The sequence below is a fragment of the Lissotriton helveticus genome, chromosome 4_1 (genome assembly GCF_964261635.1).
Source record: "Lissotriton helveticus chromosome 4_1, aLisHel1.1, whole genome shotgun sequence".
NCBI lineage: Eukaryota > Metazoa > Chordata > Amphibia > Caudata > Salamandridae > Lissotriton > Lissotriton helveticus.
The window spans coordinates 195,091,676-195,119,242 of record NC_136063.1 but is presented as its reverse complement, the minus strand read 5'-3'; positions in this window follow the sequence as shown (position 1 = coordinate 195,119,242).

Sequence of the window (27,567 nt, the reverse complement as noted above, 5' to 3'; positions counted from 1 at the left end):
CCCGAGGAAGTCATTGCCCACTACAGGCTCAAAAGGACAACCATTCATCGCATCCTGACCCACATTGCCCACAGACTGACGGTCCCAACACAGCGGAGAACCAACATCCCTCAGCAGCCAAAGCTGCTGGATGTGCTGCACCTGTTCCCCTCTGGTACCTTCCATCCAACAACTGTCAGAGTCGGAGGGGTCTCACAGCCAGCCCTATCAAAGTTCATCACACCTGTCCTCGATGCCATCCTCAGCTTCATACCCCAGTACCTTCACTTCCCCATCACTGCGCAGGAACAGCTGGAGACCAAGCAAGGCTTCCACACCATAGCTTCCCGGCTGTGTTGGGGTAATCGACTGCACACATATCCCACTTGTGCCCCCTGCGGATACTGCACACCACTACCACAACAGAAAGCACACGCATTCCATCAATGTGCAGGCAATAGTGGACCAAAGGGGACTCTTCACCAATGTCGTCACCAACTACCCAGGCAGTGTGCATGATTCCTTCATCTTCCGACAGTCCATCATCAACCAGCGCTTCCAGGATGGCACATATGGAATGGGACTGCTCGTTGGAAAGTACCAAGTCAACACACCACACATTACAATGCCTCCACAGCACAATGCACAACTGTGGGGATGCACACGTGACCAAACCATATTCAACATGTCAAACTACACGTCCTCTTACCAGACACAACCACAACACTCCATGGTCATCCTGGACTACCCCTGCACCCTATACAGACTGGTGGTATAGTTACCAGCATCAGCTCATCCTTGCAGGCTGGCGAACACTCACCCCACACACAGTCAGCACAGGTGTCACTGGATTGGCGGACCTACCATCACATTCTGCCGAACCAAGTATTGACTCTTTTCTCCCAGCACTGTGACAGGTGATCAAGGATATGCACTCTGCCCTTGGATGATGACATTCTACGAGATATGAACACCCGCCCAGAGGCAGTACAATGCGGCCCACATATGTACCAGGGGCATCGTTGAACACACATTTAGCATGTTGAAGTCATGTTTCAGGTGCCGGGATGGCACAGGTGAGGAGCTCCTGTACAGCCCGGACATCGTATGCCATCTGATCGTTGCATGTTGTGTGTTGCAAAACATCTATGTTCGCACCAGGGCCCCATGTATCCCAGTTCCAGAGGTACCGGCCGATGATGGTGGTGATGGGGAAGGTGGCCCACATCCCACTGCAACAGCGGCAGAAATGGCCCGTAGGAATGCCATCATTGACACTTCATTCTCATGAGCACGTCACATTGTGACCGTCCATGGCAATCATGCGAAGGTAGAGAATGTCCAAATGCACTGCATGTGTGAATAAACATGTTTGCAGGTCTCAGCTTGTACTTGTTCATTTTGTTGTTATGTTTCCCTCCGTTCCGGATGTGATTTGGCTGGTTGTCCACATTTGCTGAGCTAGTTGTGGCCTGTGTTAAAATGTGGTGGGGGTGCTGTTTGAACCGGGAGGGTATCACTGCCGGGGTCACTCCTGATTGTGTGCGTATGCTGCACGGTGGTTGTGTCGCTCCTGCGGCTCTGCTCTGTCTGCCACTGGTCTCTTTCGTGCGGTGTGCCTGTCGGTTCTGTTCTTCCACGGTGCTTGGATGTTGTGGTGTACATGTTGTCCTCTGCATTTGGCCAGGGTGCATTCATCGTACTCCGTTGTTGATGATTTTTTTTCAGTCGCAGTTAGAACTGGGGGTCTCTAGTTGGCAGAGGTAGGTACCACTGTCCAAATAGGGACCCTTGCTTCTAGTCAGGGTAAGGAGGATACACTCTTTAGATTACCCCTGCTCACCCCCTTGGCAGCTTGGCACGAGCAGTCAGGCTTATCAAAGGCAATGTGTAAAGTATTTGTACCAACACTCACAGTAACACAGAGAAAACACCACAAATTGACTCCACAACAGTTTAGAAAAATAAACGTATTTTTAATCTAAACTAGATAACACCAAAACGACAAAAATCCAACATACACAGTTCAAGAATATGGTTTCAAGAGAGTTCTTAAGGTTGCGTTAAAATAATCCATAGTTGCGTCACGTTTTAGCCAACAGTACCTTTAGATGCGACAAAAGTTCCAAGTGAAAACTGTGGCGTTGAAAAGCAACCTGAGACCCTGGGGAGGCGATGCGACAACCCCAATGGACATAGCGGGCGTGTTGCGATGACTCCGGTCTGTATGGGGGGATGCGATACCTTGCATGGATTCCGGTGCACAGGTTTCAGTGGAAGTGGCTCGCAAAAGGTACGATGCGACGATCTTCGGGGTGGCGACGATGCGTGGCTCAGTGTTGCTCTTCTACTCTCGCAGCCCCTCGATGCGATGGCTCTGCGATGACTCTCGCAGCGACGCGATGCGGTCCACAAGCAAGCAGTGTGACGATCTCACCAAGTGACGACAGGCTCTGCGAAGATACTCACAGCGATGGTAATCTTCCCGCACCGGACTGGTGCGTCCCACAAATGAAGGATGCGAAGACTCTGGCGACGATCTCGGCCTTCGTAGCGGCGGGAATTTCCTCGACTGACGGGGATGCGCTCCGCAAGCGAATGATGTGATAAAACTTGCAGAAAGTCTTAAAAATCTTGGTTTCCAGCTTCCCAACACAGGTACAACTTTCAGAGGCACCACAACTGGCCCAAGCACTCTAGGAAGGACAGAACTCTCTCAGCAGAGTTCAGGGAAGTTGGGGGTGAAGTCCTTTTGTTCCTGGGACTTCTTAATAGGGAGCCAGTTCTTCTCAGGCCCTTGGAGATTCCTTCAAGCAAGGGGATACAGCACAAAGCAAAGTCCTTCCCCTCTCCTTGGCAGCAAAGCAACAGCAGGTCAGTCCAGCAGAGCAACAACAGGATAGTCTTCCTTCTTCAGTTTCAGCATTCTCCTTGGCAGAGGTTCCTTCTTGATTCCAGGATGATCTAATTTTCTGTAGTCAGGGGTCCTGTACTTATACCCCGAAAAGTCTTTGTTCCCTTTGTGAAGGAGGGTTCTGAGCCCGGTCTGAACCAGTTCTGGGTCTTACTTGAGCACTTTGTTTTCCTGGCCTCTCCTTTCCTTTCAGAGAGAGGGGCAGGATCATCAGCAGCCCTGCAGGAGGTGGAGCCAGCATTGTTGAAGGCAGGCACAGCCCTATTCAGGCCCAGGTGCTACCCCCTCCCACCACTCTAGATGCAGATGTAGCTATTCAGCCCAGGGATGGCCCACCCAGCCTCTGGGAGCCAGCCAGCCCCTGTCACTCACAAACCAGACAGTCAATTCACAAACAGGCCAAATCACACAGAAAGGTCAGACAAGAGAACAGCCACTTTCTACACAAACACAGGATTTTGAAACCACCTTGCCTAAAAGATTGGTTATTAAATTCTGAGTTCAGGGATACCAGACTTTTATGTCCTATCTTGGTCCTATGGGAAGATATGCTGGTATCCACTGTACGATACAAAAGGGGCCACCTTTTGTACCGCTTTTGGCCGCCATAAGTGTGGCAGGGTATGCTCAGACGTGAGTCCCTTGCTCACTTTGCCACTGGATTCAAGCAAGCCGGGCTGAAGACGGCTGGAATGCCAGAAACCGGTCCTCGGAAGCTTGTTTCCGGTCCAGGGAAGACATGGCTTGGCAGTTCGGGCTGGACTGTTCCCATGAAGCACAGGGTCAGACTGATTTGTATATAGCCATGTCTGAACTGGGGTGGCAGAGTGGGCTAAAGAACGGTGATGGATTAAACCCAGATCTTTTGACTGGGTGTGAGTGTTTGATTGATTCAGATGCTCCGTCCATCACCACCCCCTTTTGTACCGGTATCCACTGTAGCCAGCATTCCCCATTATAGCCTATGGGGCAAGATAGCCTTGCAATAGTGAAAAACGAACATGGCTGTAATTCACTACTAGAGCATGTCACCTGCACAAGTACATGCTCTATCTTTCACATACACTGCACCCTGTCCAAGGGTGTACCTTGGGCCTTCCATAGGCGTGACCAATGTGCAAAGAAGGGAAGGGTTAGGCCTGATCAGTGGGGACACTGACCAGGAGGATATGGCAGTTCACAGGCTGCACACAGGCACTGCGGTGGCAGGCCTGAGATACCATTTTAGGGCTACTCATGTGGGTGGCGCAATCAGTGCTGCAGGCCCACTAGTAGCATTTGAATCACCAGCCCTGGCACACCCAGTGCACTTTACTAGGGACCTCTTGGTGATACAAATATGCCAATCATGGATAACCAATTTACAACAACAATTTACACAGGGAGCACTTGCACTTTGACACTGATCAGCAGTGGCAAAGTGCCAAAAGCATCTAAACCAACAAAAAACGAAATCCAGCACAGCATCAAACATACAGGAGGTAGAGGCAAAAAGACAGGGGAAACCACGCCAAAGATGCCAGGTCTAACACGTGTCCTCTCCAGCTGAAAGTGGGGAGAACTGCCCACCCTCTTGGGAGTTCTCTTCACTAAGACGGAATAATCTGGACAGACCATCAGCGTTGGCGTGTCCTGTACCAGGGCGGTGTTCCACCGTAAAGTCCATTCCCTGTAGGGAGATGGACCACCTCAACAGTTTTGGGTTCTCACCCCTCGTCTGCATTAACCATCTGAGAGGCCTGTGGTCTGTCTGAACACGGAAGTGAGTCCCAAACAGGTAGGGCCTCAGCTTCTTAAAAGCCAGACCACAGCAAAAGTTCCCCTTTCAATTGCACTCCACCTCTGCTCCCTGGAGAGTAGACACCTACTAATGAAAGCTACAGGTTGGTCCCAGCCCTCACCTGGCCACTCCCCACCTGGTGTCCCAAAAACACCACAGATACCTGCCCTATCTGGCACTTGCTGGCCTTGATAGTGAGGCCAGCTCTTTGCAGAGCCTTCAACACTTCACAGAGGTGTTGCAAGTGTTCTTCCCAAGTGGAGGTGAACACAGCAATGTCATTAAGGTATGCGGAGCTGAATTCCTCCAGCCTGGTCAGTACCTGTTTAACCAGTCTCTGGAATGTAGCAGGGGCATTCTTCAACCCAAAGGGTATGACTCGGAACTGGAAGTGCACCTCTGGCGATGAGAATGCAGACCTCTTTTTGGCCCCCTCAGTTAAGGCAATCTGCCAGTACCCAGAAGTTAAATCAAACGTGCTGAGGTACTGGGCAGCTCCAAACCGATCCACGAGCTCATCAGCTCTGGGGATGGGGTATGCGTCAGTCTTGGTGACCGCATTGAGCCCACGGTAGTCCACACAAAACCGGAGTTCTGGAGTGGCACCGGGCGCAGCAGCTTTTGGCGCTAAGACCGCTGGGCTAGCCCAGGGGCTGCTGGAGGGCTCAATTACACCTAGCGCCAACATCTTGGAAACCTCGTCCTTGATGCTGGCCCTGACCTTGTCAGCTACCCTGTAAAATGTTTGTTTCACAGGCAGACTATCTCCAGTGTCCACATCATAGACACACCAATTGGTGACACCTGGGGTCATGGAGAACAAGGAGGCAAACTGACCCAGCACCTGGTGACAGTCCCTCTGCTGTTCTTGGGTCAGGGTGGGCGAGAGGACCATACCATCCACTGACCCATCTTGCTCTTTGGCTGAAAGAAGGTCAGAGAGAGGATCACTATCCTCTTTCCTTCCAGCATCTGTAGCCATGAGCATTGTCACTTCAGACCTCTCAAAGTGGGGTTTGAGTTGGTTCACATGCAAGACTCTCGGGGGCCGCCTGGGAAGTCTTCAAGTTAACCAGGTAGGTTACTTTGCTCTTGCGCTCCACCACCTCATAGGGCCCAGTCCACTTGTCTTGGAGCCCGCAAGGCTCCACTGGCGTCATCACCCACACTTTCTGCCCAGGTTGAAATTCGACCAGAGTGGTATTCTGGTCGTACCATCTTTTCATTTCTTCCTGGCTAGCTTCTAGGTTCTGCTGAGCGAGCTTCCTGAGTCTGGTCTGGTTGCGGAAGGCCAGCACATAGCTGAACATGTCCTGGGGGGTTTTCCCACTAGATTTCTCCCACCCCTCCTTCACCAGTGTGAGAGGTCCTCTAACAGGGTGGTCATACAGCAGATCAAAAGGACTGAACCCTAAGGACTTCTGAGGCACCTCCCTGTAGGCAAACACGCATGGTAGAAAGACGTCCCACTTCCGTCTCATGGGCTCTGCTAGGTCCATAATCATACCTTTCAGCGTGCGGGTGAACCTTTTAACCAACCCATTTCCTTGAGGGTGGTAAGGAGGGTTGAACATATAAGTTACCCTCCACTCCTCCCACAGAGACTTCATGTACCTAGAGATGAAGTTGGTACCCCGGTCGGAGACGACCTCTCTGGGGAACCCCACACGGGAAAAGATCCCCATCAATGCACGGCCCACCATGTGTGCTGTGATTGTCCGGTGAGGGACTGCTTCCGGGTACCGGGTGGCATGGTCCACCAAGCCAAGGATGAACTGTTGCATAGCATTTTAGGACCCTAGTGTAATTTTCCAGATTCATGCCCTTATATAGGTATAACTCACCATGTCTTTATATAGGCATAGAAATCATAACCATATTTAGACATGGCTCATGCAGTCCAAATACGGCATGGCTACTTCCACTAGTTCCAAAAATCTACAACGATTCCTTGGAAAACTCAGCTTCAGCAGTTAGGGACTTCCCCTTGCTTGAATATTGATTTGTCCAAGAACTCATGGAGTTTTCAAAGAACTGAGACTCTTTGATGACGTTATTATGTCCAACTGCACGTCAAACTCGGCACCTTCAAGGTATAAATATGCCCACACTTGCCCAAACAAACACACGGTAGTTTGGAGCAGTTCGACTATCTACTTGCCCGACGCATCTCGCTACAGCAAGTGCCGAAGGAAGCTGACCCTCCATCAGAAGCATTAAGAGAGACGCTGTCTTTTCGCTTTGCGAGAAATCCAGCCCCAGTGTTTCCAAGCTATCTCTTGGGTTGTTGGTAAATCGAGTCCTGAGACTGACCTCCTTCATTCTAAAACCGAGGTACGGAGCTGATTAGACCCTAGGAGAAATCTTGGATAGATTCTTGGCAAATGAATACTAAACTTATGCTACACCACACTTACTTCTTCCCTCGTACAAGACTTAGGTTAGGTACATCGGGGTAGGCGTATTTTAGAAGCACCAGTTGAGTACTTTTAGTCTTTATTTATTTATGTATGTATTTTATGGCTTAGAAACCATACCATGCTTTTATAGTATTATTTTATAATACTCTTCTTGCTGTATGCATTATACTTTACAGCCAGTATTACGATTGTAGCAGTTCATTTCTTCTGCGTGAGAAAGAAGACTGTTCAATAAATACTTTTATTGAAAACGCCTGTTTCTCTATTTCTCTGCACCTCTGATGAAACGAAGCATGCACAAATGACTGAGTAAAATATCTATCTATTGTTACCACGACTCTGAAGATCAGTTTTATCTTGAGGAAACAAAGTTGTCATGTTTATGCAGTTATCAGAAACGAATCCCTTTTTGTGAATTTGAGGAAGTTTCTAGTGACCTCTGAGCTAGCTGGCACTCACAATTAAGTTTAATATATTTGATAGAGACCTAGTAGACATAAGTCCTACGTCGCATCTATAGGATATATTATTCCAATGCTCAGAGCATATTGGGAATATAGGAACTACACTACATGGCGCCCAACTTTTGGTAAGACACTAATTTAACGCTAGATACTAGAGTAACTTAGTCGTGCTTTTCACAGAGACCCATTTTTCCCATAAAATACTCCAATAGACGTCTGGAGTGGGTTAAAGGATAAAATATCCACCATAACTGAGTAGGACGAAAAATCCTATGTATACATTTTTGGTTTTGTTCAACGTTGAAGGATACAGTGTTCCAAAAATATTGTGCACCTTATCTTTGTCTCCTTGAAACTTGCTCTGCAAAACTTTCAACAAAATGGCCGACGAGGATGATTCCGGGACCAGTGGAACTGCAGCGTCTGCAAACCGACCGGGTTTAGACATTACAGGTTTCCAACAAAATGACCCGGATGCTATAATCATCCCAGGAAAATCTAAGGAAAACAATAGCTATAAAGCTTATAGAAAATGGCTTATCACCAAGAGCTGGTAGGGTTATATTTGTCATAGAGGCACATGAATATCGGCAGACAGAGGTATTCTATTCATGGATTATCTTCACTGAAGAAAATCCAACAACACATGTGTTCCACTTCTGCAAGATAGAGGAACCCCCAGCGGAATATGTTCCTTACGAGGACATTGAAATTCCACTAACTTACCAAGCGCATCAGCTTCGGTTTAAAGGCGCCCTACAACATCAAAATCACATTACCAGGCTCGGTCCACTAGGGAGACCAGGTGCGACATGGCCGGTATTAGCCAGCTATACATCACATCCTGACATTGAAAGAATGTCAGATGTAGAACTGTTAGCTCAGCTAAAACAATTAATTAAAATACATAGACAATTGGTACAATATGTCATGCGGACTTTAACAGTCCAACCTGCTATAGAATTCCACAGCACACCCCTCATCAGGGGAACACAAACAAAATCACACCACAGACTATACAGTCAGTCATCGGTAAGTTGCCCGCAAAAAGGGAACAAATTCCATTCTGGTTAGCTCAAAAAATTACTCAAATAGAGGCAGTATTTCCTGATAGTACACCTCATGAGAAACACAGGATTCAATCAATCTGTTTACCAATGGGGATCGCACCACACCTGGAGGACTGTATCACTTGGGGTACAGTCTTTGCTTCAATTTACACAAAGACACATGTTCTGAGACAGATTCAAAATGAATACGGTCCAGAACCGTCCATGAATCTAGGTAAGAAATTACTGAGAGATTTCAAACAGGTCTCAGCTATCTTATTAGCTAACATTAAAGGTAAAGCAGCATCAGTGGCAATCCGCCAAAAACTAAAAGAACTTGATGTAACGGAGCAACCATATGAACTGGCCAGAATAATAGAAATATCCTATGAAGAACTAGGTAAAGATAGTTTGGGTGGGAAACCAGTAAAGCCCGAACTACAGAAAATCCTGAAAAAGTTTTTATTAAAAATACACTCACTCCTAAAAAGAAGTGGGAAAATACTAGACAGACACTTCCTAAAGAGAAGCGTTCTCAATCCAGAGGAAGGTCTCCTCAAAAGGAGCACTCTGAAAAGAGATATAACCTCAGAAATAGGGATAATTTGAGGAATCCTGATAGATATCAAGATACTGATAGACGCTCCTCTCGTACCTTTCAGACGTCCTCGCAGAAATGCAAAAGAAGAGGACGATCAGAACACAAGGAAGAACACGCGAAGTCCAAAGACGATCAACACGCTCCAAAAAATATGAAAACTCAATTCACCAAGAAGAAGGTAGCAAGTCTAAAAATCAGACATGCCGAGGATCTTGAGGACACAACTCAAGAATGGGGAGTGGGCCCAGAAAATGCTGGACAGGATCATCTGGAGACAGTGGACCTGAATGAATACATTCAAGTTGAAACTGCCGACACCATGGTTAGTGTACCCGTTAAGTGATATGAAGTAACACTCTGAATAGAGGGGGACATAACTAGAAAAATAAAAGCACTCTTTTGGGAAAAACTATCTAAGGGTTATGACATCCTTCTGGCTGAAAAAGACTGGCCACCTTAATTTGTCACGGAGTGCCGACATGGCGAAGTGATCATTATGCCAGCCTTCTCTAATCATATTCCTATTCATTAAAATCACACCTATGCCAGAAAACGGGCTGTTGCCCAGGCTCCAGCATTATATAAAAACCATGTGGGATGGGATGAGGACTCTCCCCACCATAAAATTCAGTTACAAAATCTACCAACTGCTCAGAGACAGTTTCCAGTTAAGCAAGAAGCTAAAAAACAGGTCAGAGAGTTCCTAGATCAACTTGAATACCAAGGGGTGATTGAAACATGCACCTTGTCAATGAACAGTCCTTTGTTTCCTGTCTCCAAACCAGACGAATGATATTGTCTAGTTTTGGATTACAGACATTTAAACTCTTGTTGCAAAACATATGCAGTACAAAATGCACATAGTGCAGCACTGATGAATAACATCGTTAGCAAAAAATACAAAATGACATTAGACATTTCAAACGGTTTCTTCTGTCAAAATATCGCACCAGAAAGCAGGTATTTGACCGCTTTCTCAATAATGGGGACATAGCGTCAATTTTGCCGTCTCCCCCAAGGATTCAAGAACAGTCCAGGGTTATTTTCAGCCAGAGTAACAGAGTTACTACAAACGTATTATCTTAGGTCGATGACATCTATCTTACAGATGAGGATTTGGACAGGCACTTGAACAGGGTGAACACCATAATACTTGGGTTCGCCTCAGAAGGGTATGAATTCAACTATAAAAAATCAAGAATTGCCCACCTCAACGTCCTATTCTTAGGATACAAACTTTCAAGTGAAGGCAAAAGCTTGGCAGCAAACTTTTTAGAAAAATGTGCGCTGCTCCAAACTCCAAAAACGCTGAAAAACTTACAGTCAATTCTAGGATTCCTAAATTTCGGAAGAACTTACATTACGAATTACGCAGAAAGGGTTAAACCTCTCTACGAACTAATCAAACCTGATTTCAAACCTACTAATTGGACTCAAAAACACACAGAAATTTTGCGTTTGATACAAACAGACATGTTGGCAACAACACATTTACAGACACGCGACAATGTACGCAACATTGTAATCTGAATCATCCCAGGGAGATGCGGATTCACATACCTAACCTTTAATGAAGGTGAAAAGGTACCAATAGCTTACAAATCGCACTTGTACACACAAGCTGAAATGAAATTCACTTCAACGGAAAAAATTCTGACAGCGGTTCAAACTGCAGTAGCAAAGGAGAAAGCCCTTGCACAGGGTAAACGCATAAAAGTCGTTACACCTGTACCTGCCTTATAGGCAGTGACAAAGGCAAGCATTCCAAATGCAAAAGCTCTACATCCAAGATGAATACAATGGGTTAATTCTCTTGCTGCAACAGACGTCGAATACGTTTTTGACCCTTACGTGAAGACACAAGAATTTCTCCAATACGAACAAGAATGTCCTCTGCCTACTGAAATTCTACCTCTAGAACATAACGGCTGTATAATATATACAGACGGATCAGCACAGCCCGCAATTGGGGGCATACAAGCTTATAGTTCAGTGTGCGCGATTGTTAAAGGTCGCTGGCGCGATGGTTAATTCTGACCTTTGGTCACATAACACAATCTCCAGGAGACTGTACAGCTCAGCGAGCTGAGCTACAGGCTTTCAATATGGCGCTTGAAAATACTGATCGCGAATTCCCCACTCTCATAGTGAGCGATTCGTATTACTGCGTCCAGTCTTACAATGAATATTTGCAGAACTGGGTTCAAAACAGTTTCAAAGACGCATAAGGTGGCACAATCAAGCATAAACTGCTTTGGGAACAAGTAGTTCTTTTACAGAAAGAACTACAAAAGACTCACGTGATCCATACACTGAGTGATCAGCGCGATGGCGTTCATGTTGTAGGGAATTCATTGGCTGATGAAGCTGCAAAGGCAGCCGTGAAAACTTCTTCCGTAGCTGCAATCACTCGTTCAAAAACGAAAATAGACAACGAAATAATGCAATCTGTCATTGCTTCAATAAAAGATAGTGGTAAAACATTACCAAAAAGGCTTTCCACTCAAGTACTCATATATAACTGATGCGAATAATGTTCCTTTTGCTCGAATCCCTGGAGTGGGGAATAGAGCAATCCCAAACATGGAACACAGGTTAGGACTAATTTTAGCAGCACACGAAGGTCTTGCCTCTGCACACGCAGATGTTTCTGCCACAGTTTCATTATTAAAACAACGATACTTGTGGCCGCGCATGGAGAAACAAACTAGAAACTATGTTTTGAAATGTGAAATCTGCCAGAAAATGAAAGTTTCAACAGTGGAACGCCCGGTGCAGACGCCCCTTTTAATTTCAGATAAACCATTAGCATGTGTTTACCTGGACCTCTGTGGTCTCTTACAAAGGGATGGCAACTATAAATATATCGTGATCGCAGTGGATTCATGCTCAAGATTCATTTGGATGTGGCCTCAGCGCTCAGCTGACGCCCGAACTGTTATTAAAGATTTGTGAGTCTTTATTGGCACATACGCAATCGGCACACTACATTCTGACCAGGGTCCTGCGTTTAGCTCTAGGGCTTACAAGGAGGCCATGGCCAGTTTGGGTGTTGCATTGCGATTTTCGAGTCCATTCCATCCTGAGGGAAATTCAGTTGTGGAGAGAAAAAACCGTGACATAAAGCAACCTATAACAGCTAGGGTATTAGGTTTGGGTGATGGGTGGGTCAAACATCTAATAAATGTACAACGTAGTCTTAATAACCTGCCAAGAAATTCTCTGGGTGGAATCACTCCATATGAAATCCTTTTTGGTACTAGAATGTTGGTTGAAGACCTCGATCGTCACACTTCAGTGGTGGAACAGAAACCCTTTGATATCAAAGATCGTTTGGCTGTTTTACAGAACTTAAATGAAACAAGAAGAAGTCTAAGCAACACCAGCGAAAAGCCAACGACCACTGAAGAAAAACCACCTATCCCAGCAAGACCTGTCTGGATTCCAAAGATTGGGGATCTAGTCAGGGAGAAAATAGCGGACAAGAAGGAATTTGGCCCTTCTTACAGAAAACAAGTACCTGTACTAGCAATCCACGGATCAAGAACAGTACTGCTGCCGCCACTTGCTGGAAAAAAGGAGAACCGGTCTGTGTCAATTGACCTGGTGTAACCACACCATGTGGCTGATAATAAGTAGTAGGCCCAGTGGGCTCCCAAGATGTAGCAGACAACCAAATCTTGCTACCATCCAAGAGGTTCAAACTGAAAGACTCATGTGGATCCCCACCGAGACAAGGCAGACGGTCACCCAGGCCCTCGTCACCAGCCGACTGGACTACGGCAACGCCCTCTACGCCGGAACCACCGCCAAGCTCCAGAAGAGACTCCAGCGGATCCAGAACGCCTCGGCCAGACTCATCCTCGACATCCCCCGACGCAGCCACATCTCCGGACACCTGAGAGATCTGCACTGGCTCCCGATCAACAAGAGAATCACCTTCCGGCTCCTCACCCACGCACACAAAGCCCTACACGACCAAGGCCCGAGCTACCTCAACAACCGGATCAACTTCTACACTCCCAAGCGCCTCCTCAGATCAACCAGCCTCGCCCTCGCCGCCGTCCCCCGCATCCGAAGAGCGACAACAGGAGGAAGGTCCTTCTCCTACCTGGCCGCCAAGACCTGGAACTCACTCCCGACCGACCTGCGCCTGACCCAAGACCACCTCTCCTTCAGGAAGAAGCTCAAGACCTGGCTGTTCGAGCAGTAACGGCACCCCCCCCCACCCAGCGCCTTGAGACCCTACGGGTGAGTAGTGCGCTCTATAAATGACCTGATTGATTGATTGATTGATCATCTTTGAAGATTCTAAAGTGAGAAAAAAAGGACAATGCAATAAAGCCATGGAACTTGTGCCTCTCGAAACCCAAATAACAGTTTGTCAAGAAACTCCTGTCTACAATGATGTAGCATCTGACTATTCAAACATGTCAAGAGAACAAGCAACTCCAGCGATTTCAAAGAATCCGGATGCAATACCAACTATTAACAGAACTGGCTCTGGCTATTTCATCAACTTTGATAACTTCTCTGAGGATCCCATTGAACCTGAAACTACGCCAGCAAATACAACTTTAAAGGTAAAAGTAAAGGAACTTGGTCAAGAGCTTAAAAAGACATATCTGGTTTCACCTTGGGCTGAACTTTTGATTGTGTTAGGTGTACTGTTTCTCCTACTATGGCTCATTCTTGTTTTAAGTTTGGGAAAGCTGATAGATGGAAAATATAGTAAAATGGACACAGCAAGTAAGAACATCAACTTGCTCCTGAAGCCACACAAATCATCTCATCGTGAACAACGAGACCTGTCATCAGTGAACATCACAGCGGTTCCTCTACCTGGTGGAATAGCTTGGGATGCAACTGATTATGAAATTTATGGCCCTGTCGAGCTGCTAAAAATTCCACACCAATTTCGTGGTTGATTTCGTTTCACACAGCACATTTTCTGATGATTGGGACTTCGATGTCAGACTTAGAAATGTCAGCAAAATTTACAAAACATGAATACTTAGAAGGTTCAGCAAATTATGAAGAAATGTATTGTTTTAATCATTTTGGCCATCATTACTTGCATAAATCTGCAAAGCCTAGAAATGTTTTAACTTATAATCAATGGGAACATTGTCCAACTCCACCAAAAGGTAGCTCTAAAACGTTTCTTAGAAAATTTCCATATTTTAAAGGTTTTAATGTTGCAAACCCAGAAAGTTTTTACTTCAAAAATATGAATAAGACAGGCATGAAAAGTATGTTGACAAACACTAAACAAATTTATTCTGCGACCTTTTATGCTCGATTGTCCACCTTAGGCTTTGACTTGGGAAAGACAACATTGAGACAAAAACTGTTTGGGGCATAAAAGACTGGCAGGTACAAGGTTTAGAAGCATTGTTCAGAGCCTGCATCATCCCCGAACAAATGATGTTCCTAAATTACACTGTTCAACAGACATCTTGTCTTGGCATTGCTAAGATAAAAGATTTAAACAAACCGTCCATACCTAAGCCCACACCTGATAGTAATTTAACTTCAGATGAGGAGGTAGACGTAAATTATATTTTACAACAGAACAGAACAAATCCTGACTGGAAAAAATGCTTAATCTGGCCCACAGACACGAATAACTGTCAAGATAGATTCCTGAACAAGACACAAGGGTTCACAGTAACTCGGCCAGATCCAAGATATATCCAAAGACAACATCCAGGGATAATAACAACTTATAGTGTAGGAAAACTATGCCACACTTCCAGACATAAAACAACACTTATCTTTGCTTAAAGAAGGCGTTGATTTACGAGAATACTTACTGGGACCTCATAATCCATGTCATAAACGTTTCATATTCGCCGGTATATACGCTGCATACAATGAAGCATGGAAAGTCACGCAAATTGAAACAGCTGAAAGAATACGAGAAATTGATCGTATTAACCTAGAGAAATCACTCTCTGTAGTTGACAATGGGTTAACAACTCTGACGTCCAGAATATATTCTTTGGACAACATTGTATCCTCTGCCATAGATATAATGGAACAAGACTTGCTAATGTTACAACATGGCCAGTCTCAATTACGTTCTATAGTACTGTTAGGCTGGACGTTACAAAACCTTCGTTCTGGCTATGTGCCCTGGCGTTTAATCAACACTACGTCATTGTTTACTGTATTACCTTACAGATAAACAATTCTCGCTGGCACAGAGGGGAGCAGACTATAGGGTGCTGAGCACAGAAAAACTGGAGAGATTACCATTGTCCTTTTCTGAGAAACAATCAGTTGAATGGATAATACATTGCACCATCACGATACCAGTGATGACTTTCCAGTTTCAGTATTGCTTAAAACACATACCAGCAGGCCTGTATGAAAGGTTGGGTAAAGAATACATTAAGTCGACCTGGGATTTACCATACACACACAAATGTTGGAGTGGTGAAAAGGAGGTATTTCTTAGTGGTATAAATTGCAAAACTACATTGAGCGGTACACTTTTGTGTCAGGGTATTAATTTACATGGAGCCTGCGATGGTTCTTCAACCAACTTTTGATGAAAAGCAGCGAGACTCCCAAGACTTTCGATGCCGCTTGGTGCAAACCACCTCTAATTCAGCCTAAGATTAGTGATCAAAATAACAAGGCAGGCGCTGGCTATTGGAAGGCGAAGAGCAGGTTTATTTCTCTAGAGGACAACACATCACATCAGACACCGGGGCTATCGTCGGGAGGTGCTCTAACTGCATCTCTGTGGCATGGCCTTTTATATGCCTTTTTGTCAGTTTATTACATGGTCAAAAATTCCTGACATCAGTTTATTGCATAGTCAAACATCCTTGGAATCCCCGCCTCAAGCTAGTTCCCACACAAACCCAGCAGCAATCTTCCCTCCACCCAGACCTAACAGATGATTGCTATCTCGCAGCTGGACATTCCAACAGGCTCTAAAACATGCGGGATCCGTCAGATCTAAGGGGTCGTGTCACTGATTAAATTCCGGCCCCCTTTGTTGTTGAAGCAAGTTCTGTCGTATGTGGGTAATAAACTATGTCCACTGGGGTCGGTTAGTGCTGGTACCAGATTTAGTGGCCAGGTGCAGGGAAGGAGGTTATCAAAGGGGGCTTGCCTGTGCGTGGAGGATGAAAGAATGAGCAGGTTGGGTGTGGGAAGTGACTCCGGGGCATTGTCATGTTTACAAGGTTTTACGACCCTGGTACATGTGTTCAGGCTTAGTCGGAGCACGGGGGGATGATAGCGAGGTCGGGGTGACTCGCAGGTGACCAGCAGAGCATGAAATGGCCGCGATGCCTAAAATGGTTGCCGCTTACGCGCTCGCAGAGGCCGTCTCTAAGCAAGATGGCGCCGGCATTGTTCATATTTGTCGTTTTATTTTCTACAGTCCTCCCTTTGAACATAGTCCCGCCAGCTTGCTAGTCTATATCAATGTCCATAATGTCCTGTATCTCTCTATCGTCTATTACTCTCATCTTCGTGAGCTCAGTGTCCATAGTCTTAGGGTGCAAGTAGTTCAGGCAAATAGAACATAAAAGTGGTATACAATGTATTCCAAACAACAACTACATATTATTAATATTGGAACCAAGAGGATCATCATTAAATTCCAGTCCCATTCTTTCAAAATCCGCCAAAACCAGCTTCCAAATGTCCAAGTCTCTGGCTCCTGATGGATTTCTGACACCAGCCTGTGGAGGTGTTCAATTGCCTTAAAAACAGAGGGTGAGTTGTCAGGGATGTAAGTACAGCAACTGGCTCCGATGATGCGGCATGCTCCTCCACGGTCCGCTAGTACAACAATGCGGTTCTGTAAAGCCACCAGGCGGACCGCCTGAAGCTCAGCTGTGTTGTTGGTGAGGATGCCAGCAGTGACGTTCAAGGCAGTTTCAACTGCTTGAGATTGGTGCAGGATGGCTCGGCTGTTTGCCATCGGGCCCCATAGCGGGATGAGTCCTTTTGTCGCATCGAGGAACTGTGATGTGGCGGAGTCTGCTTGTTCTGTGTCTTTGGAACGCCTTTCTCTGTGATGGTCTGCAGGAGCTGTGTAGGTTGGAGGCAGAACAAAAGCGATGTAGCACGTGCCCCCCCAGCCTTTTGGGAGTCAGGTGTAGGCTTTGGAACCACAGATGAAGTACATGTTGAGTGATGCAACAAATAAAGGGGGTTCGGCAGTGTTCAGAGTCTTCGTTATTTGGCAAGAGCTGTGACCCACGATCTTAGTCCCATGGCCTTCGATGCAGACAAGGCTTGAGACGTTAACCACAGATAGGACCACTGTCAGAGTTGCGGCAGTTCGTTTCTTTAGATAGGAAAAGGTAGGTCTGACGGGGTTGTTGTAGACTTGCATTTCAACTCATTCTTTGGCAGGAATGTTCATTGGAAAGGTTGCATTCGAAGTCAGAGGGCAGAAGGGAGCGGATGTTCTTCCCGTTTTGTTCAGCCAGAACTCATTGTAAAATTGTTTGATTGTCCCATCGGATGTAGTATTATCTTTGTAGCTCTCTTGCAGGAATATTAACCAGGTGAGGCAAGATCCATGAACAGAAAAGGGTGAAGGGATGAAAGGAATGGAATGTTCAGTAGCAACCCACAGATCCAACAGTTTGTGGCATTCGCGGCAAGATTGTGCTGGTGCAATAATTGTACGAAATAATTATTCCAGAATTCTTTCCGTCGTTCTCGGAGGCGTGGTGACAGTAACACCAGATACTGTTCTTTCTTGGTGGTGGGTTGCATGGTGGGTGACATTGTCCTGTAAGCACGAGCACTCTCTTCAACGATCCAGACAGTGACCATCAGCAAGAGGCAGGTGAGAGATGCTGCCACGAGGGTTATTGTCTTTGTACTGTGCAATTTGGCAAGTTTGGAGTTGTCGCGGTGGTTCTACGGTCGTCCGGGTTCTTCCATCACCTTCAAGAGGCCTGACGACTGGCAGGAACACATACTTTCGTCTAGCGTTTCTCCTGGTAGCATTTGTAGTGTTAGCTACCGTTCTGAGACTTTTGACTCAATTAGTAGCCTGCTTGTCGGAGCACTCTCCTTTCGCCGATCTCAAATTGTACCCTTTCTTGGATGGTACCGTGGGGTCGGGAAACTCTGCCAGTTCAAGTGTCTTTGTCTGTGGGTAGCAACTCAGGGCTGGTCGGTCTTTTGTCAGGAGCTCTTCTTGGCTGTTCACTTCTTTGGGGGCCGTCAGTGTCGGAGATATCTTCTTACAGTGGTGCGCATGAAGCCAGTTTCTTTTTCCTTCCACTCGCATGGCAGTTCGGGTGGTGATCAAGACTTGCCAAGGTCCCGTCCACCTGGGTTCCAGACTCTTCGACCTCTGAAAATTTCATGTCAGCACAAAGTCCACAGGCTTGATATCGTGTCCTGAGCCCCTGGATACGTCTGGTATGGCTTGCTGCACCTGTTGGTGGATAAGTGTTAGTTTGTTCGTTAATTTGTCCAAATAGTCGGACATTAGTATTTCCGGGACATCATTAATGAAGGTTGGCTTTGGTGCCACCCAAATGTTCATAGGCCTGCCGAAGACTACTTCGTAAAGGGTCAGTCAGTGTTTGGTTGGGGTGGAGCGCATTGACAGCAGTGCCAGTGGGAGGGCGTCGGGCCATTTCAACCCAGTCGTGGCGACTATTTTTGCTAGCTTCAGTTTTAGCGTGGCGTTGTGTCTCTCTACCAGTCCCGCTGATTGGGGGTGGAAAACTGCATGGAACTTTTGCTGTACCTCCAATTCTTTCAGTATGTTCTGTATAACTTCTGCTACAAATTGGGGGCCATTGTCGCTCCATAAAATTATACAAAGGCCATATCGGGGGAAGAACTCTTTCAGTAATACCTTTGCAGTAGCTAAGGCGGTGTTGTCACGGGTGGGGTAGGCCTCCACCCATTTGCTAAAGGCGCACAAGATTACTAGTACGTATTTTAGGCCATGGCACCTCTCTATCTGGATGTAGTCCATTTGGAGGACTTCTAAGGGGTGATCAGGGACTCCAAATCCTCCCTGTGGTACTACGGTTCCTTTCCCTGGGTTGTGTTGCAAGCATACTATGCACCCTGTCCAAACCCGTCCCAGTGACCCTGGGGGTACCGCAAGGTTCAGCACTATCCCCAACACTGTTCAATCTCTTTCTGGAACCCCTAACTGAAATTCTACAAACCTCTGACGTGCAATACCACATGTATGCAGATGATACACAGCTTTATCTCAAGATACACTCCCTAGAGGACATCAAACTACTTAACATAGCTCTTAGGAACACCCAAACTTGGCTGGCAGAAAATCATCTTAAACTGAACGCCCTAAAGACTGAATTTCTCCTAATAACCCCGCCAGCTCAAATCCCGAAAATGCAAGACTGGATCAAACATATCACTGCGTTCAACGTACAACCGACTATCGTGGACTCAGCGAAGTCACTTGGAATTACTTTCAGGGCCGGACTGGACATTCCGGGCACCGGGCAATCCCCCAGTCGGCTAGATGGGGTGGGGGCCGGTTTTGTGACAGGGGCCGGTTCTCTTGTTGGGGCCGATTTGGACCGACCGGACGGTCCAAACAAAAGTGCGTACATTAAGCACAATCTGTCTGACTGAGGCCTATGACTGTGAGCACGATTCATCATTCATCTTTTTTATGCTGGCACTAGTGGTGCTCCGACACGCCAAATTCAATTATTTCATTATTTAAGGCAGGCTGGTCCCTGGGCCCTACACCACCTGACCTGAAGCTGTCACCTGACCAACCAAGGAAATGCTGTTGTAGACGTGCGGCGCGCAGCACGCAGATGTCACTGCCTCTGCGCCTGCGCGCCGCTTTTTATTTTTAGGGTGGGATGGTCATGCATTGGGGAGAAAAGTGCGCGTGATCCTGAGCCCAGGTCGAGGCAGTCATTCAAAGGCCAGAGAGTGAGACAGACGGGGACAGCCAGGAAAGAGAGCGGCACCCCGTAATTTAATTTCCCCTGTCTACAGACTGCCGCCCGCAGGTGAGTACACCAAATGCGATTATGCAAAGGAATGTGGACCAGATAATCGCGGCAGTGTTTGCTTGGATACAGCCCAATATTGCAGCAACACTGCCGTCCACAAACACGACCAGTTGGCAGAACGACAGGTGGGGTCAGGGGTCAAGAACAGATTCAAATGATAAATTGAAGATGAGCAAAAGAGGCCGGGGAGTGAGGAGTCAGAGGTAAGCAGAGGACCTCCTGGAGCTCAGACTTCGGGCTCCGAGCGCACAAGCAGTCTCTGGAGCACTCTCGCCGGCTCACTCACCAAGAAGCCTGGGTTCCAGGCGCACAGATCCACGCGCTCCGCAGCAATGGACTCATGTGGTCTAGCGAGGCCCAACACTTCCTTAATAGCGCTATGTGGGCCGATGATAAGCAGCTATTTGTAGATTGTGAGGTGTAAATTGCTATACAGCTGGCTATCATTGCTCTTGGGCGAGCACATGGCAAGATGGCAGTGTGCTTTGGATGGGCAAGCGATTTGATGGTAGTGCTAGTGGAATGGGCGCGTGGCTGAAAGTTAATGCGGTATGGGTGGACGCAGTTCCCTTTGGGCAGCTCATGTGGAGTCATGGTAGTCTGGATTGAAATTGCACATGCCAAGAGAGTAGTGTAGTGTGAAAGGACACATATTTGGAAAGTAGATGGTTCAGACGGGCACATGACTGGAGGGCGGCGCGGTTGGGCTGGAACGGTAATGCACGGTGTGTGGATTGGATTGGCTGTAGCTGAGTGGAAACGTGGTTTACATGGGCTCTTGGCAGGATGCTGATGAGGTGTGTCAGGTCACATTACTGAATAGTAGAGCTGCTTGTAAACGCACATGGCTGGGTGGTGATGTGTTGTACTGTGGGCTCATCGTAGAACTGCATGCTTATTATTAACCTTTGGAATGTGAGTCTGGGGAATCCTGTTCATGTCACTACCCATAGCCTCTGGCAGTGCCCGTGACCGGAAACAGGATTGCAGAGACACACATTCCAAAGGCCAATATTAAACATGCAGTTCTACGATGAGACCACAGTTCAAGACAGTGCTGGTTAGAAAAGCACACAGCAGATGGCAGTGCCAGTTGGATGGGCCCATGACTGGAAGGTAGTGCAGGTTACTGTGGCCTTGGCTGTCTTTTAGCAGAGTTTGGGTTGGTTCGTGGCTAGATAATATTGGTGTGGGAACTGGCCCCGGTAGCAATGTTCGGTAAGTTTCATGTTTACACCGAGTGAAGTTTTGTTAGACTTACGAATGGATGGGTGAACTCTTTGCCTGTGGTTGGATAGAAGTGTTTTTTGTGATCCCATGCCTAGCTCTATTGTGATTTGTTGTTTCACTGTTGGATTTAGTGCTGTCTTGATGGGCCTATTTCTTGATAACAGTACTGTTTCTGTGGGGGTAAATGGATGGATGCAGTTTGGTTTGAAGAGGCACATGGCTCAAAGTGCTGATTCTCCGGGTCCATGGCTACCTGCACTGCCACTTGTATGGACCATTGAATGGTTGGCAGTTAGTTGCATTTGCTTGAATGCTCTAGTGGTAGGGCCACGGCAATTACACAACTGTGCGGCTGCAGTGATTTTCATATAATTAAGGAATTGCCGCATTCACCACATAATCCATCATCTGCTGCATGCATAATCTGCAGATTTTAACAACAAAAACCTTTTGGGGTAGCTCAAACGGTACAAAAGTTACTCAAAATGCACTGACGCGTGTTGCTGCGCAGTGGAAAGCACTTTGCAAAGCTGGACTGGTCACATTTCTGTTGCTTACCGGTATATTTGGGTATTAAACAGGTACTAACGAGGTGCAATCATTATCCAGACAGTGTTCACAAGTTTAAAACCCGATGAACTAATGAAGTAATACAATTACAAAATGTGCCGCATTAGGCCACATAGTTTGCCTTTTCTTGCCACATAATTTACTCAACCCTGCCACATAATTTGGCCCTCTCCTCCTGCATAATTCCAGTGGCCCTGTCTATTGGGTAGGTGTGCATTGCTATAGATATGCCCATGGCTGCATGTACTGTGGTTTGGATGGGCCTTAGATGAATGTGGTGCTTTTTCTTTTTTACAGACCCCCTGGCTGAATGTGCCGCTTGTAAGAATTTGTAGATGAATAGAGAGTAGGGCTGCTTGCATACGTTACGTACATTGCTCAACGGTAATGCTATTTTGATGGGTGAATTGTTGGATATGGGTGGCACCTCTGTTTGGATAGGTCCACTTTTGGATGGTACGCCTGGTAAGATCGCCCTATTTTCGGTTAGCAATGCTGCTTGGATCAGTCCAATCGCATGCAGTATTACTTAGTAGATCGACCCATTGTTGAATGACAGTGCTGTTTGGATCGGTTTCTTGCTGGATTGTAGTGATTTGTGGATCAGTCCGTTCTGGGATGCTTGTGTTTGGATGGGTACGCTGTTGAATGGCAGTGCTGTGTTCATCGGTTCATTGTTGGTTCATAACACCAGTTAGATGTGCTTCAAGTCTTTATTAAAGCGCTATGGAAGATTAGCCCATTCTTAGCCTAACCAAAAGGTTGTGCACATTCTTGCCCTCTGTAGTAGTGCTGTTTGGATTGGTATAGTTGAGACTTCATCCACCTGCTGCTATGCTGGTTCCGTGGGGAAAAGCAGTAGTATTTAAGCCATATGGTTCGATGGTAGCTGTAGCTGGGCTCACAGTGCTGCCATCTCTCGCTCTCTCACTCTCTCCCCCTCCCTCTATCCCCCCTCTCTCCTTCTCTATCCCCATATCCCTCTCGCTCTCTATCCCTTCCTCTCTATCCTTTTCCCTCTCTCCCGCTTCATTTTTTAGTGTTCTCTGTAGGAATGTTGTCTGTGATTTATGACTGAGTATCCTGGTGCTCTGTAAGGAAATCATTTACTATGCTTTAAAAGTTAATACAATCTAATATGTATTGAAAAATGTGTTGAAAAATGTTTTGTTTTGGCCTTTCTGTCTCCCAAATTTTCTTGGGGGGGAAAAGTTCAACCCCCCTAACTCTCCCTAATAGTGGTTGTTCACTGCACTTTCTCGCTACACACCATGTGGGGGCTGGTCTTACTTTTACTTTGTTCTCTCTGATTCACTAATTGTGTCTATTTTGGTGCTCGCTAAAAGAATGTCTATGGGTACATATGACTGGGTGGGTCATCTGATGTTCTTTAAGGTCATCATTTACTATTTACCGTGCTTTAAAAGTTGATATAATTGAATATGTAATGAAAAATGTGCTGTTTAATTCACCATTTTGGTCAGTCGTTTTCCAAAATTTCCCCCAAACCCCCCTAGTAGCGGTCAGGTTGGCTCGCTGCGCTCGCTCGCTCGCTACGCACCAGACGGGGGCTGGGCTGGCAAAATTTGCCAGGGCTGCTTTCAGTTCCCAGTCCGGCCCTGATTACTTTAGACAGTAACCTCAACATTCAAAAACATATCAGCAATGCTACTAAGGGAGCCAATCTTCAGATAAACACATTGAGGAAACTAAAACCCTTCCTACCACACAATGACTTTAAGCACGCAGTACAAGCTCTGGTTATACCCAGAGTGGAATACGGATGTGTCACCCTTTGTGGCCTGCCCAAAGCATCAACCGCACCCCTTAGAGCTTCAATCAACGCAGCAGCAAGACTCATAACTGGATCTAAACGTAGCTCCCACATTACTCCGGACCTTCAATCCCTGAACTGGCTACCCCTAGATGTGAGAATTCAGCTGAAAATTGCGTGCATGACATCAAAAGACCCCCAGCTACCTGGCACAGAAACTGACGAGATCTGGTGGGACCAGATCCTCTAGAAATGCGGAAAAATTACTACTGAAACCACAAAAATTCCATAAGAAAAAAACCTATAACAGATCCTTCTCTGGGATGGCACCCAGAATCTGGAATGCCTTACCCCCAGAAATCAGACTTAACCCTTCCACTGCTGCTTTTAAAAATTAAGTTAAATCCATCCTCATGGCTAAATACACATGAGTATGGTCTACTGAGTCAAGGTGGTGAAAGGCAGCTAGCTCTTAACCACAAGAAACTTATTAGATTCTCTGTACCTCTGTGTGGATATACTATTTTTGCTTGTATATGTAACTTTTTACTGTTTGTATAGCGCTCTGATATCCGCTAGGATCTTGTTCACGCTCTATAAAACTTTCAAAGTAAAATAAAAATAAATTGTTGTACTAGGCGTTTTGCTGATTCTGTTATCTTGCTGTTATGCCATACCCTGGTGATCAATTCGGTCATGGGGGCAGATCCTATGTGTGCTGGTAAATGTGCCATTATGGGGATCAGATAGGCATTAGGTAGCAGCCATTTGTTTCCGTCTTTTGTCCTCCAGCAGCCTTCCTCGTCTTTCAGTCCCACCGAGCCCATTCAGTCAGTTCGTCCTGTGTGCCTGTCGTTTGTATGTCCCTTACAGTCGTTCTAGTGTCAGTCCATTGTTCTGCTTGTGACCTGGTCATGTACATTTCTGTTGTGGTCCTGTCTTGGGCTGTGGTTCGGGCAGTAATGTCGGCTAATGCGTTTCCCTGTCCAATGAGGTCGGTCACTTTCTTATGTGCCACGCATTTAATCACTGCTAGCTGCTTGGCAAGGAGGACTGCTTCTGTCAATGCGGAGACTAGATCTCCATGTAGGATGGGTGTGCCGTGTGAAGTCAGGAACCCTTTTTCTCTCCACAGGAGCCCAAAATGGTGAACCACCCCGAAGGCGTACTGGCTGTCGGTGCATATGTTTACTGTCGTACCAGCTGCTAAAATACATGCTTGTGTGAGGACAATGAGCTCTGCTGCTTGGGCGGATCGTTGGGCAATGCGGGCTGTCTCTAGGATTGTTTGGGCTGTGGTGACGGCATATGCAGCTGTGGTGTGGTGCCATCGGGAAGTTTGATGCACGAGCCGTCTACCCATAGTTCCCCATCTGGCTCTGGAAAGGCAGTGTCTCGGAAATCTACTCTACTCTTTGTCTGTTCGTCAGTGAGACTTACACAGTCGTGCAGTGCAATCACACCAGGGTCATTTTCGGGTAGAGGTAACAATGTGGCTGGATTGAGAGTGGTGCATCGCTTCAGAGTGATGTGTAGTGCTAGCAAGGTCAACTCGTAACCTGTCAGTCATGCGCTAGTCAAGTGTTGGGTTTTGGTCTGGTTCAGTAGCGTGTCGACTACATGGAGTATCCATCGCTCTGGTGTATGGATACTGCTGCAGCTGCCACCGCGCGCAAGCACGCTGGCAACACTATAGCTACTGGGTTGAGGGTGGCAGAGAAATATGCACAAGGGTGATGTTTGTGACCAATTGATTGCGCTAAGACGGACAATGCACATCCCTCCCTTTCATGTGGGTAGAGGAAGAATGGTTTGGAGTAGTCTGGGGTTCCTAGAACAGGTGCCGAAGAAAGGGCATCTCGCAATTTTTTAAATGCGGACTGGCATTCGGGTGTCCAGGGGAAAGGTGAGGGGTTGTCTTTGGCTAGGAGGGAGAGAAGGGGTTTGACAATGAGGCTAAAGTTCGGTAACCACTGTCGGCAGAAGGAGGTGAGGCCTATCAGAGAGCGGACTTGCTTGTGATTCTTGGGAACGGGAGTGTCTAGAATTGCCTGGATCCTGTCGGGTGTGAGTTTCCTCCCTTCTTTCGAAAACAGGTGACCTAAATATGTTACCTGTGGTTTGCAGTACTGCAATTTCTTTTGAGAAACTTTGTGGCCATTTTCTGCAAGGAAGTATAGAAGTTGTGGTGGCTGTGATGGCTAGTGGAGTGGTGTCTGCTGCTAGAAGGATATCGTCTATATACTGTATCATCACCACCCCGTCTGGTAATTAAACGGCATCTAACTGTCCTTTGAGCACCTGGCTATAGATGCTCGGGCTCTCGGAGTACCCCTGGGGTGCTCGACAAAATCTATATGAGCGGGATCTTAGAGTGAATCCGAAAAGATAGCGACTGTCTTGGTGAATGGGTATGGAGAAAAAGGAATTCTTGAGATCGATAACGGTGAAAGTGGTAGAAGTTGACGGAATTAGGGTCAGGATAGTGGTGATGTCAGAAACTACTGGGTACTGTGGTACTACTATTTTGTTTATCTCCCGCAGGTCGATGATGAAGCGGTAGGCTTTTCGATCTCCCTCTCCCTGTCTTTTTATGATCGGTAAAATAGGACTATTACAAACATTGCTCACTACCTCTTCTATCACTCCTGCCTCTACTAGTGACTGTATGATTTCGGTCAAGGCTTTCTCGCCCTCTGGCGATATCTTATACTGGGGTATTTTCGGTAAGGTTGCGCCTTGTCATATTGTCACGTGTACTGGGTCAATCATAATTCGTCCAACGTCTGAATCAGCCCTAGCCCACAGATGCGGGGGTAAAGTGTCTAGTAGGGATGTGGCTGTCTCAGAAATGGGATACATGTGTTGGGATGGATTATCTCTCGGGTGTTGGTGATTGTCATATAAGATGACTCGTACTCCGTCCGGCGAACATCTGATAGTCGCACGGAAATGCTTCAGTAGATCGAGACCCATAATGGCGTCTGGAGTGTTGGAGGAGAGAAGGAACGTTGTGTCGATAACATTGTTTTCAAGTTTGAAGGGGATCGGTCTGGACAAAGGGTTGGTGGAGGGCGTACCGTCAAATCCTATTGAGGTTATATGTTAGCCAGACAAGGGTACCCTTGGAATCAGTCGTTTGGATAGCGCACTATGTGTTGCTCCTGTGTCTACCAAAAATGGCGACTCTGTGCCCAGGACCATTGCGGTAACATAAGGGCCTTGTTGTTCAACATAGAGCTCGACTGGATCCCTCCCTTGCCCCTGGCTGTCCTATGCAAAGTCATACATGTTGTCATAATCTGTCTGTTGACACTGATTCTGTCTAGGGCGGTCAAATGCGTTCACTCTTCCTGGCCTTCCTTCGCTAGCTTCACTTGCGTACCCTCTCCCACGTCCTCTTCCTCTCTGTTCATTTGTTAATTCTCTTATCCCTCTCCCCTACCAACTCCTGATAAGGCTGGGCATTGGTATTTCCAGTGTCCGTATTCTTTGCAAAATGCGCATTGATCCTGTCCTAAGTCCTGGCGTCGTACATATGGTACCAATGAGTAATTTCTAGGAGTCTGTACTCTAAGGACATTCTGTTGGCATCCTGATTTATATTGTTCCCATCCTGTATTCACCCCTTGGAGTTGAGCTATCATTAGTCTTTCCTTCAAGTCCTTCTTTTTCTTTTCTGTGGCTCTGTCATTCTCGTTTTTCTGATGTTCCTAATACTGGGCCATTTGGAGAATAGACGCTGGCTTAGAGGCTGCCCAACTACTTTCGCTAGTT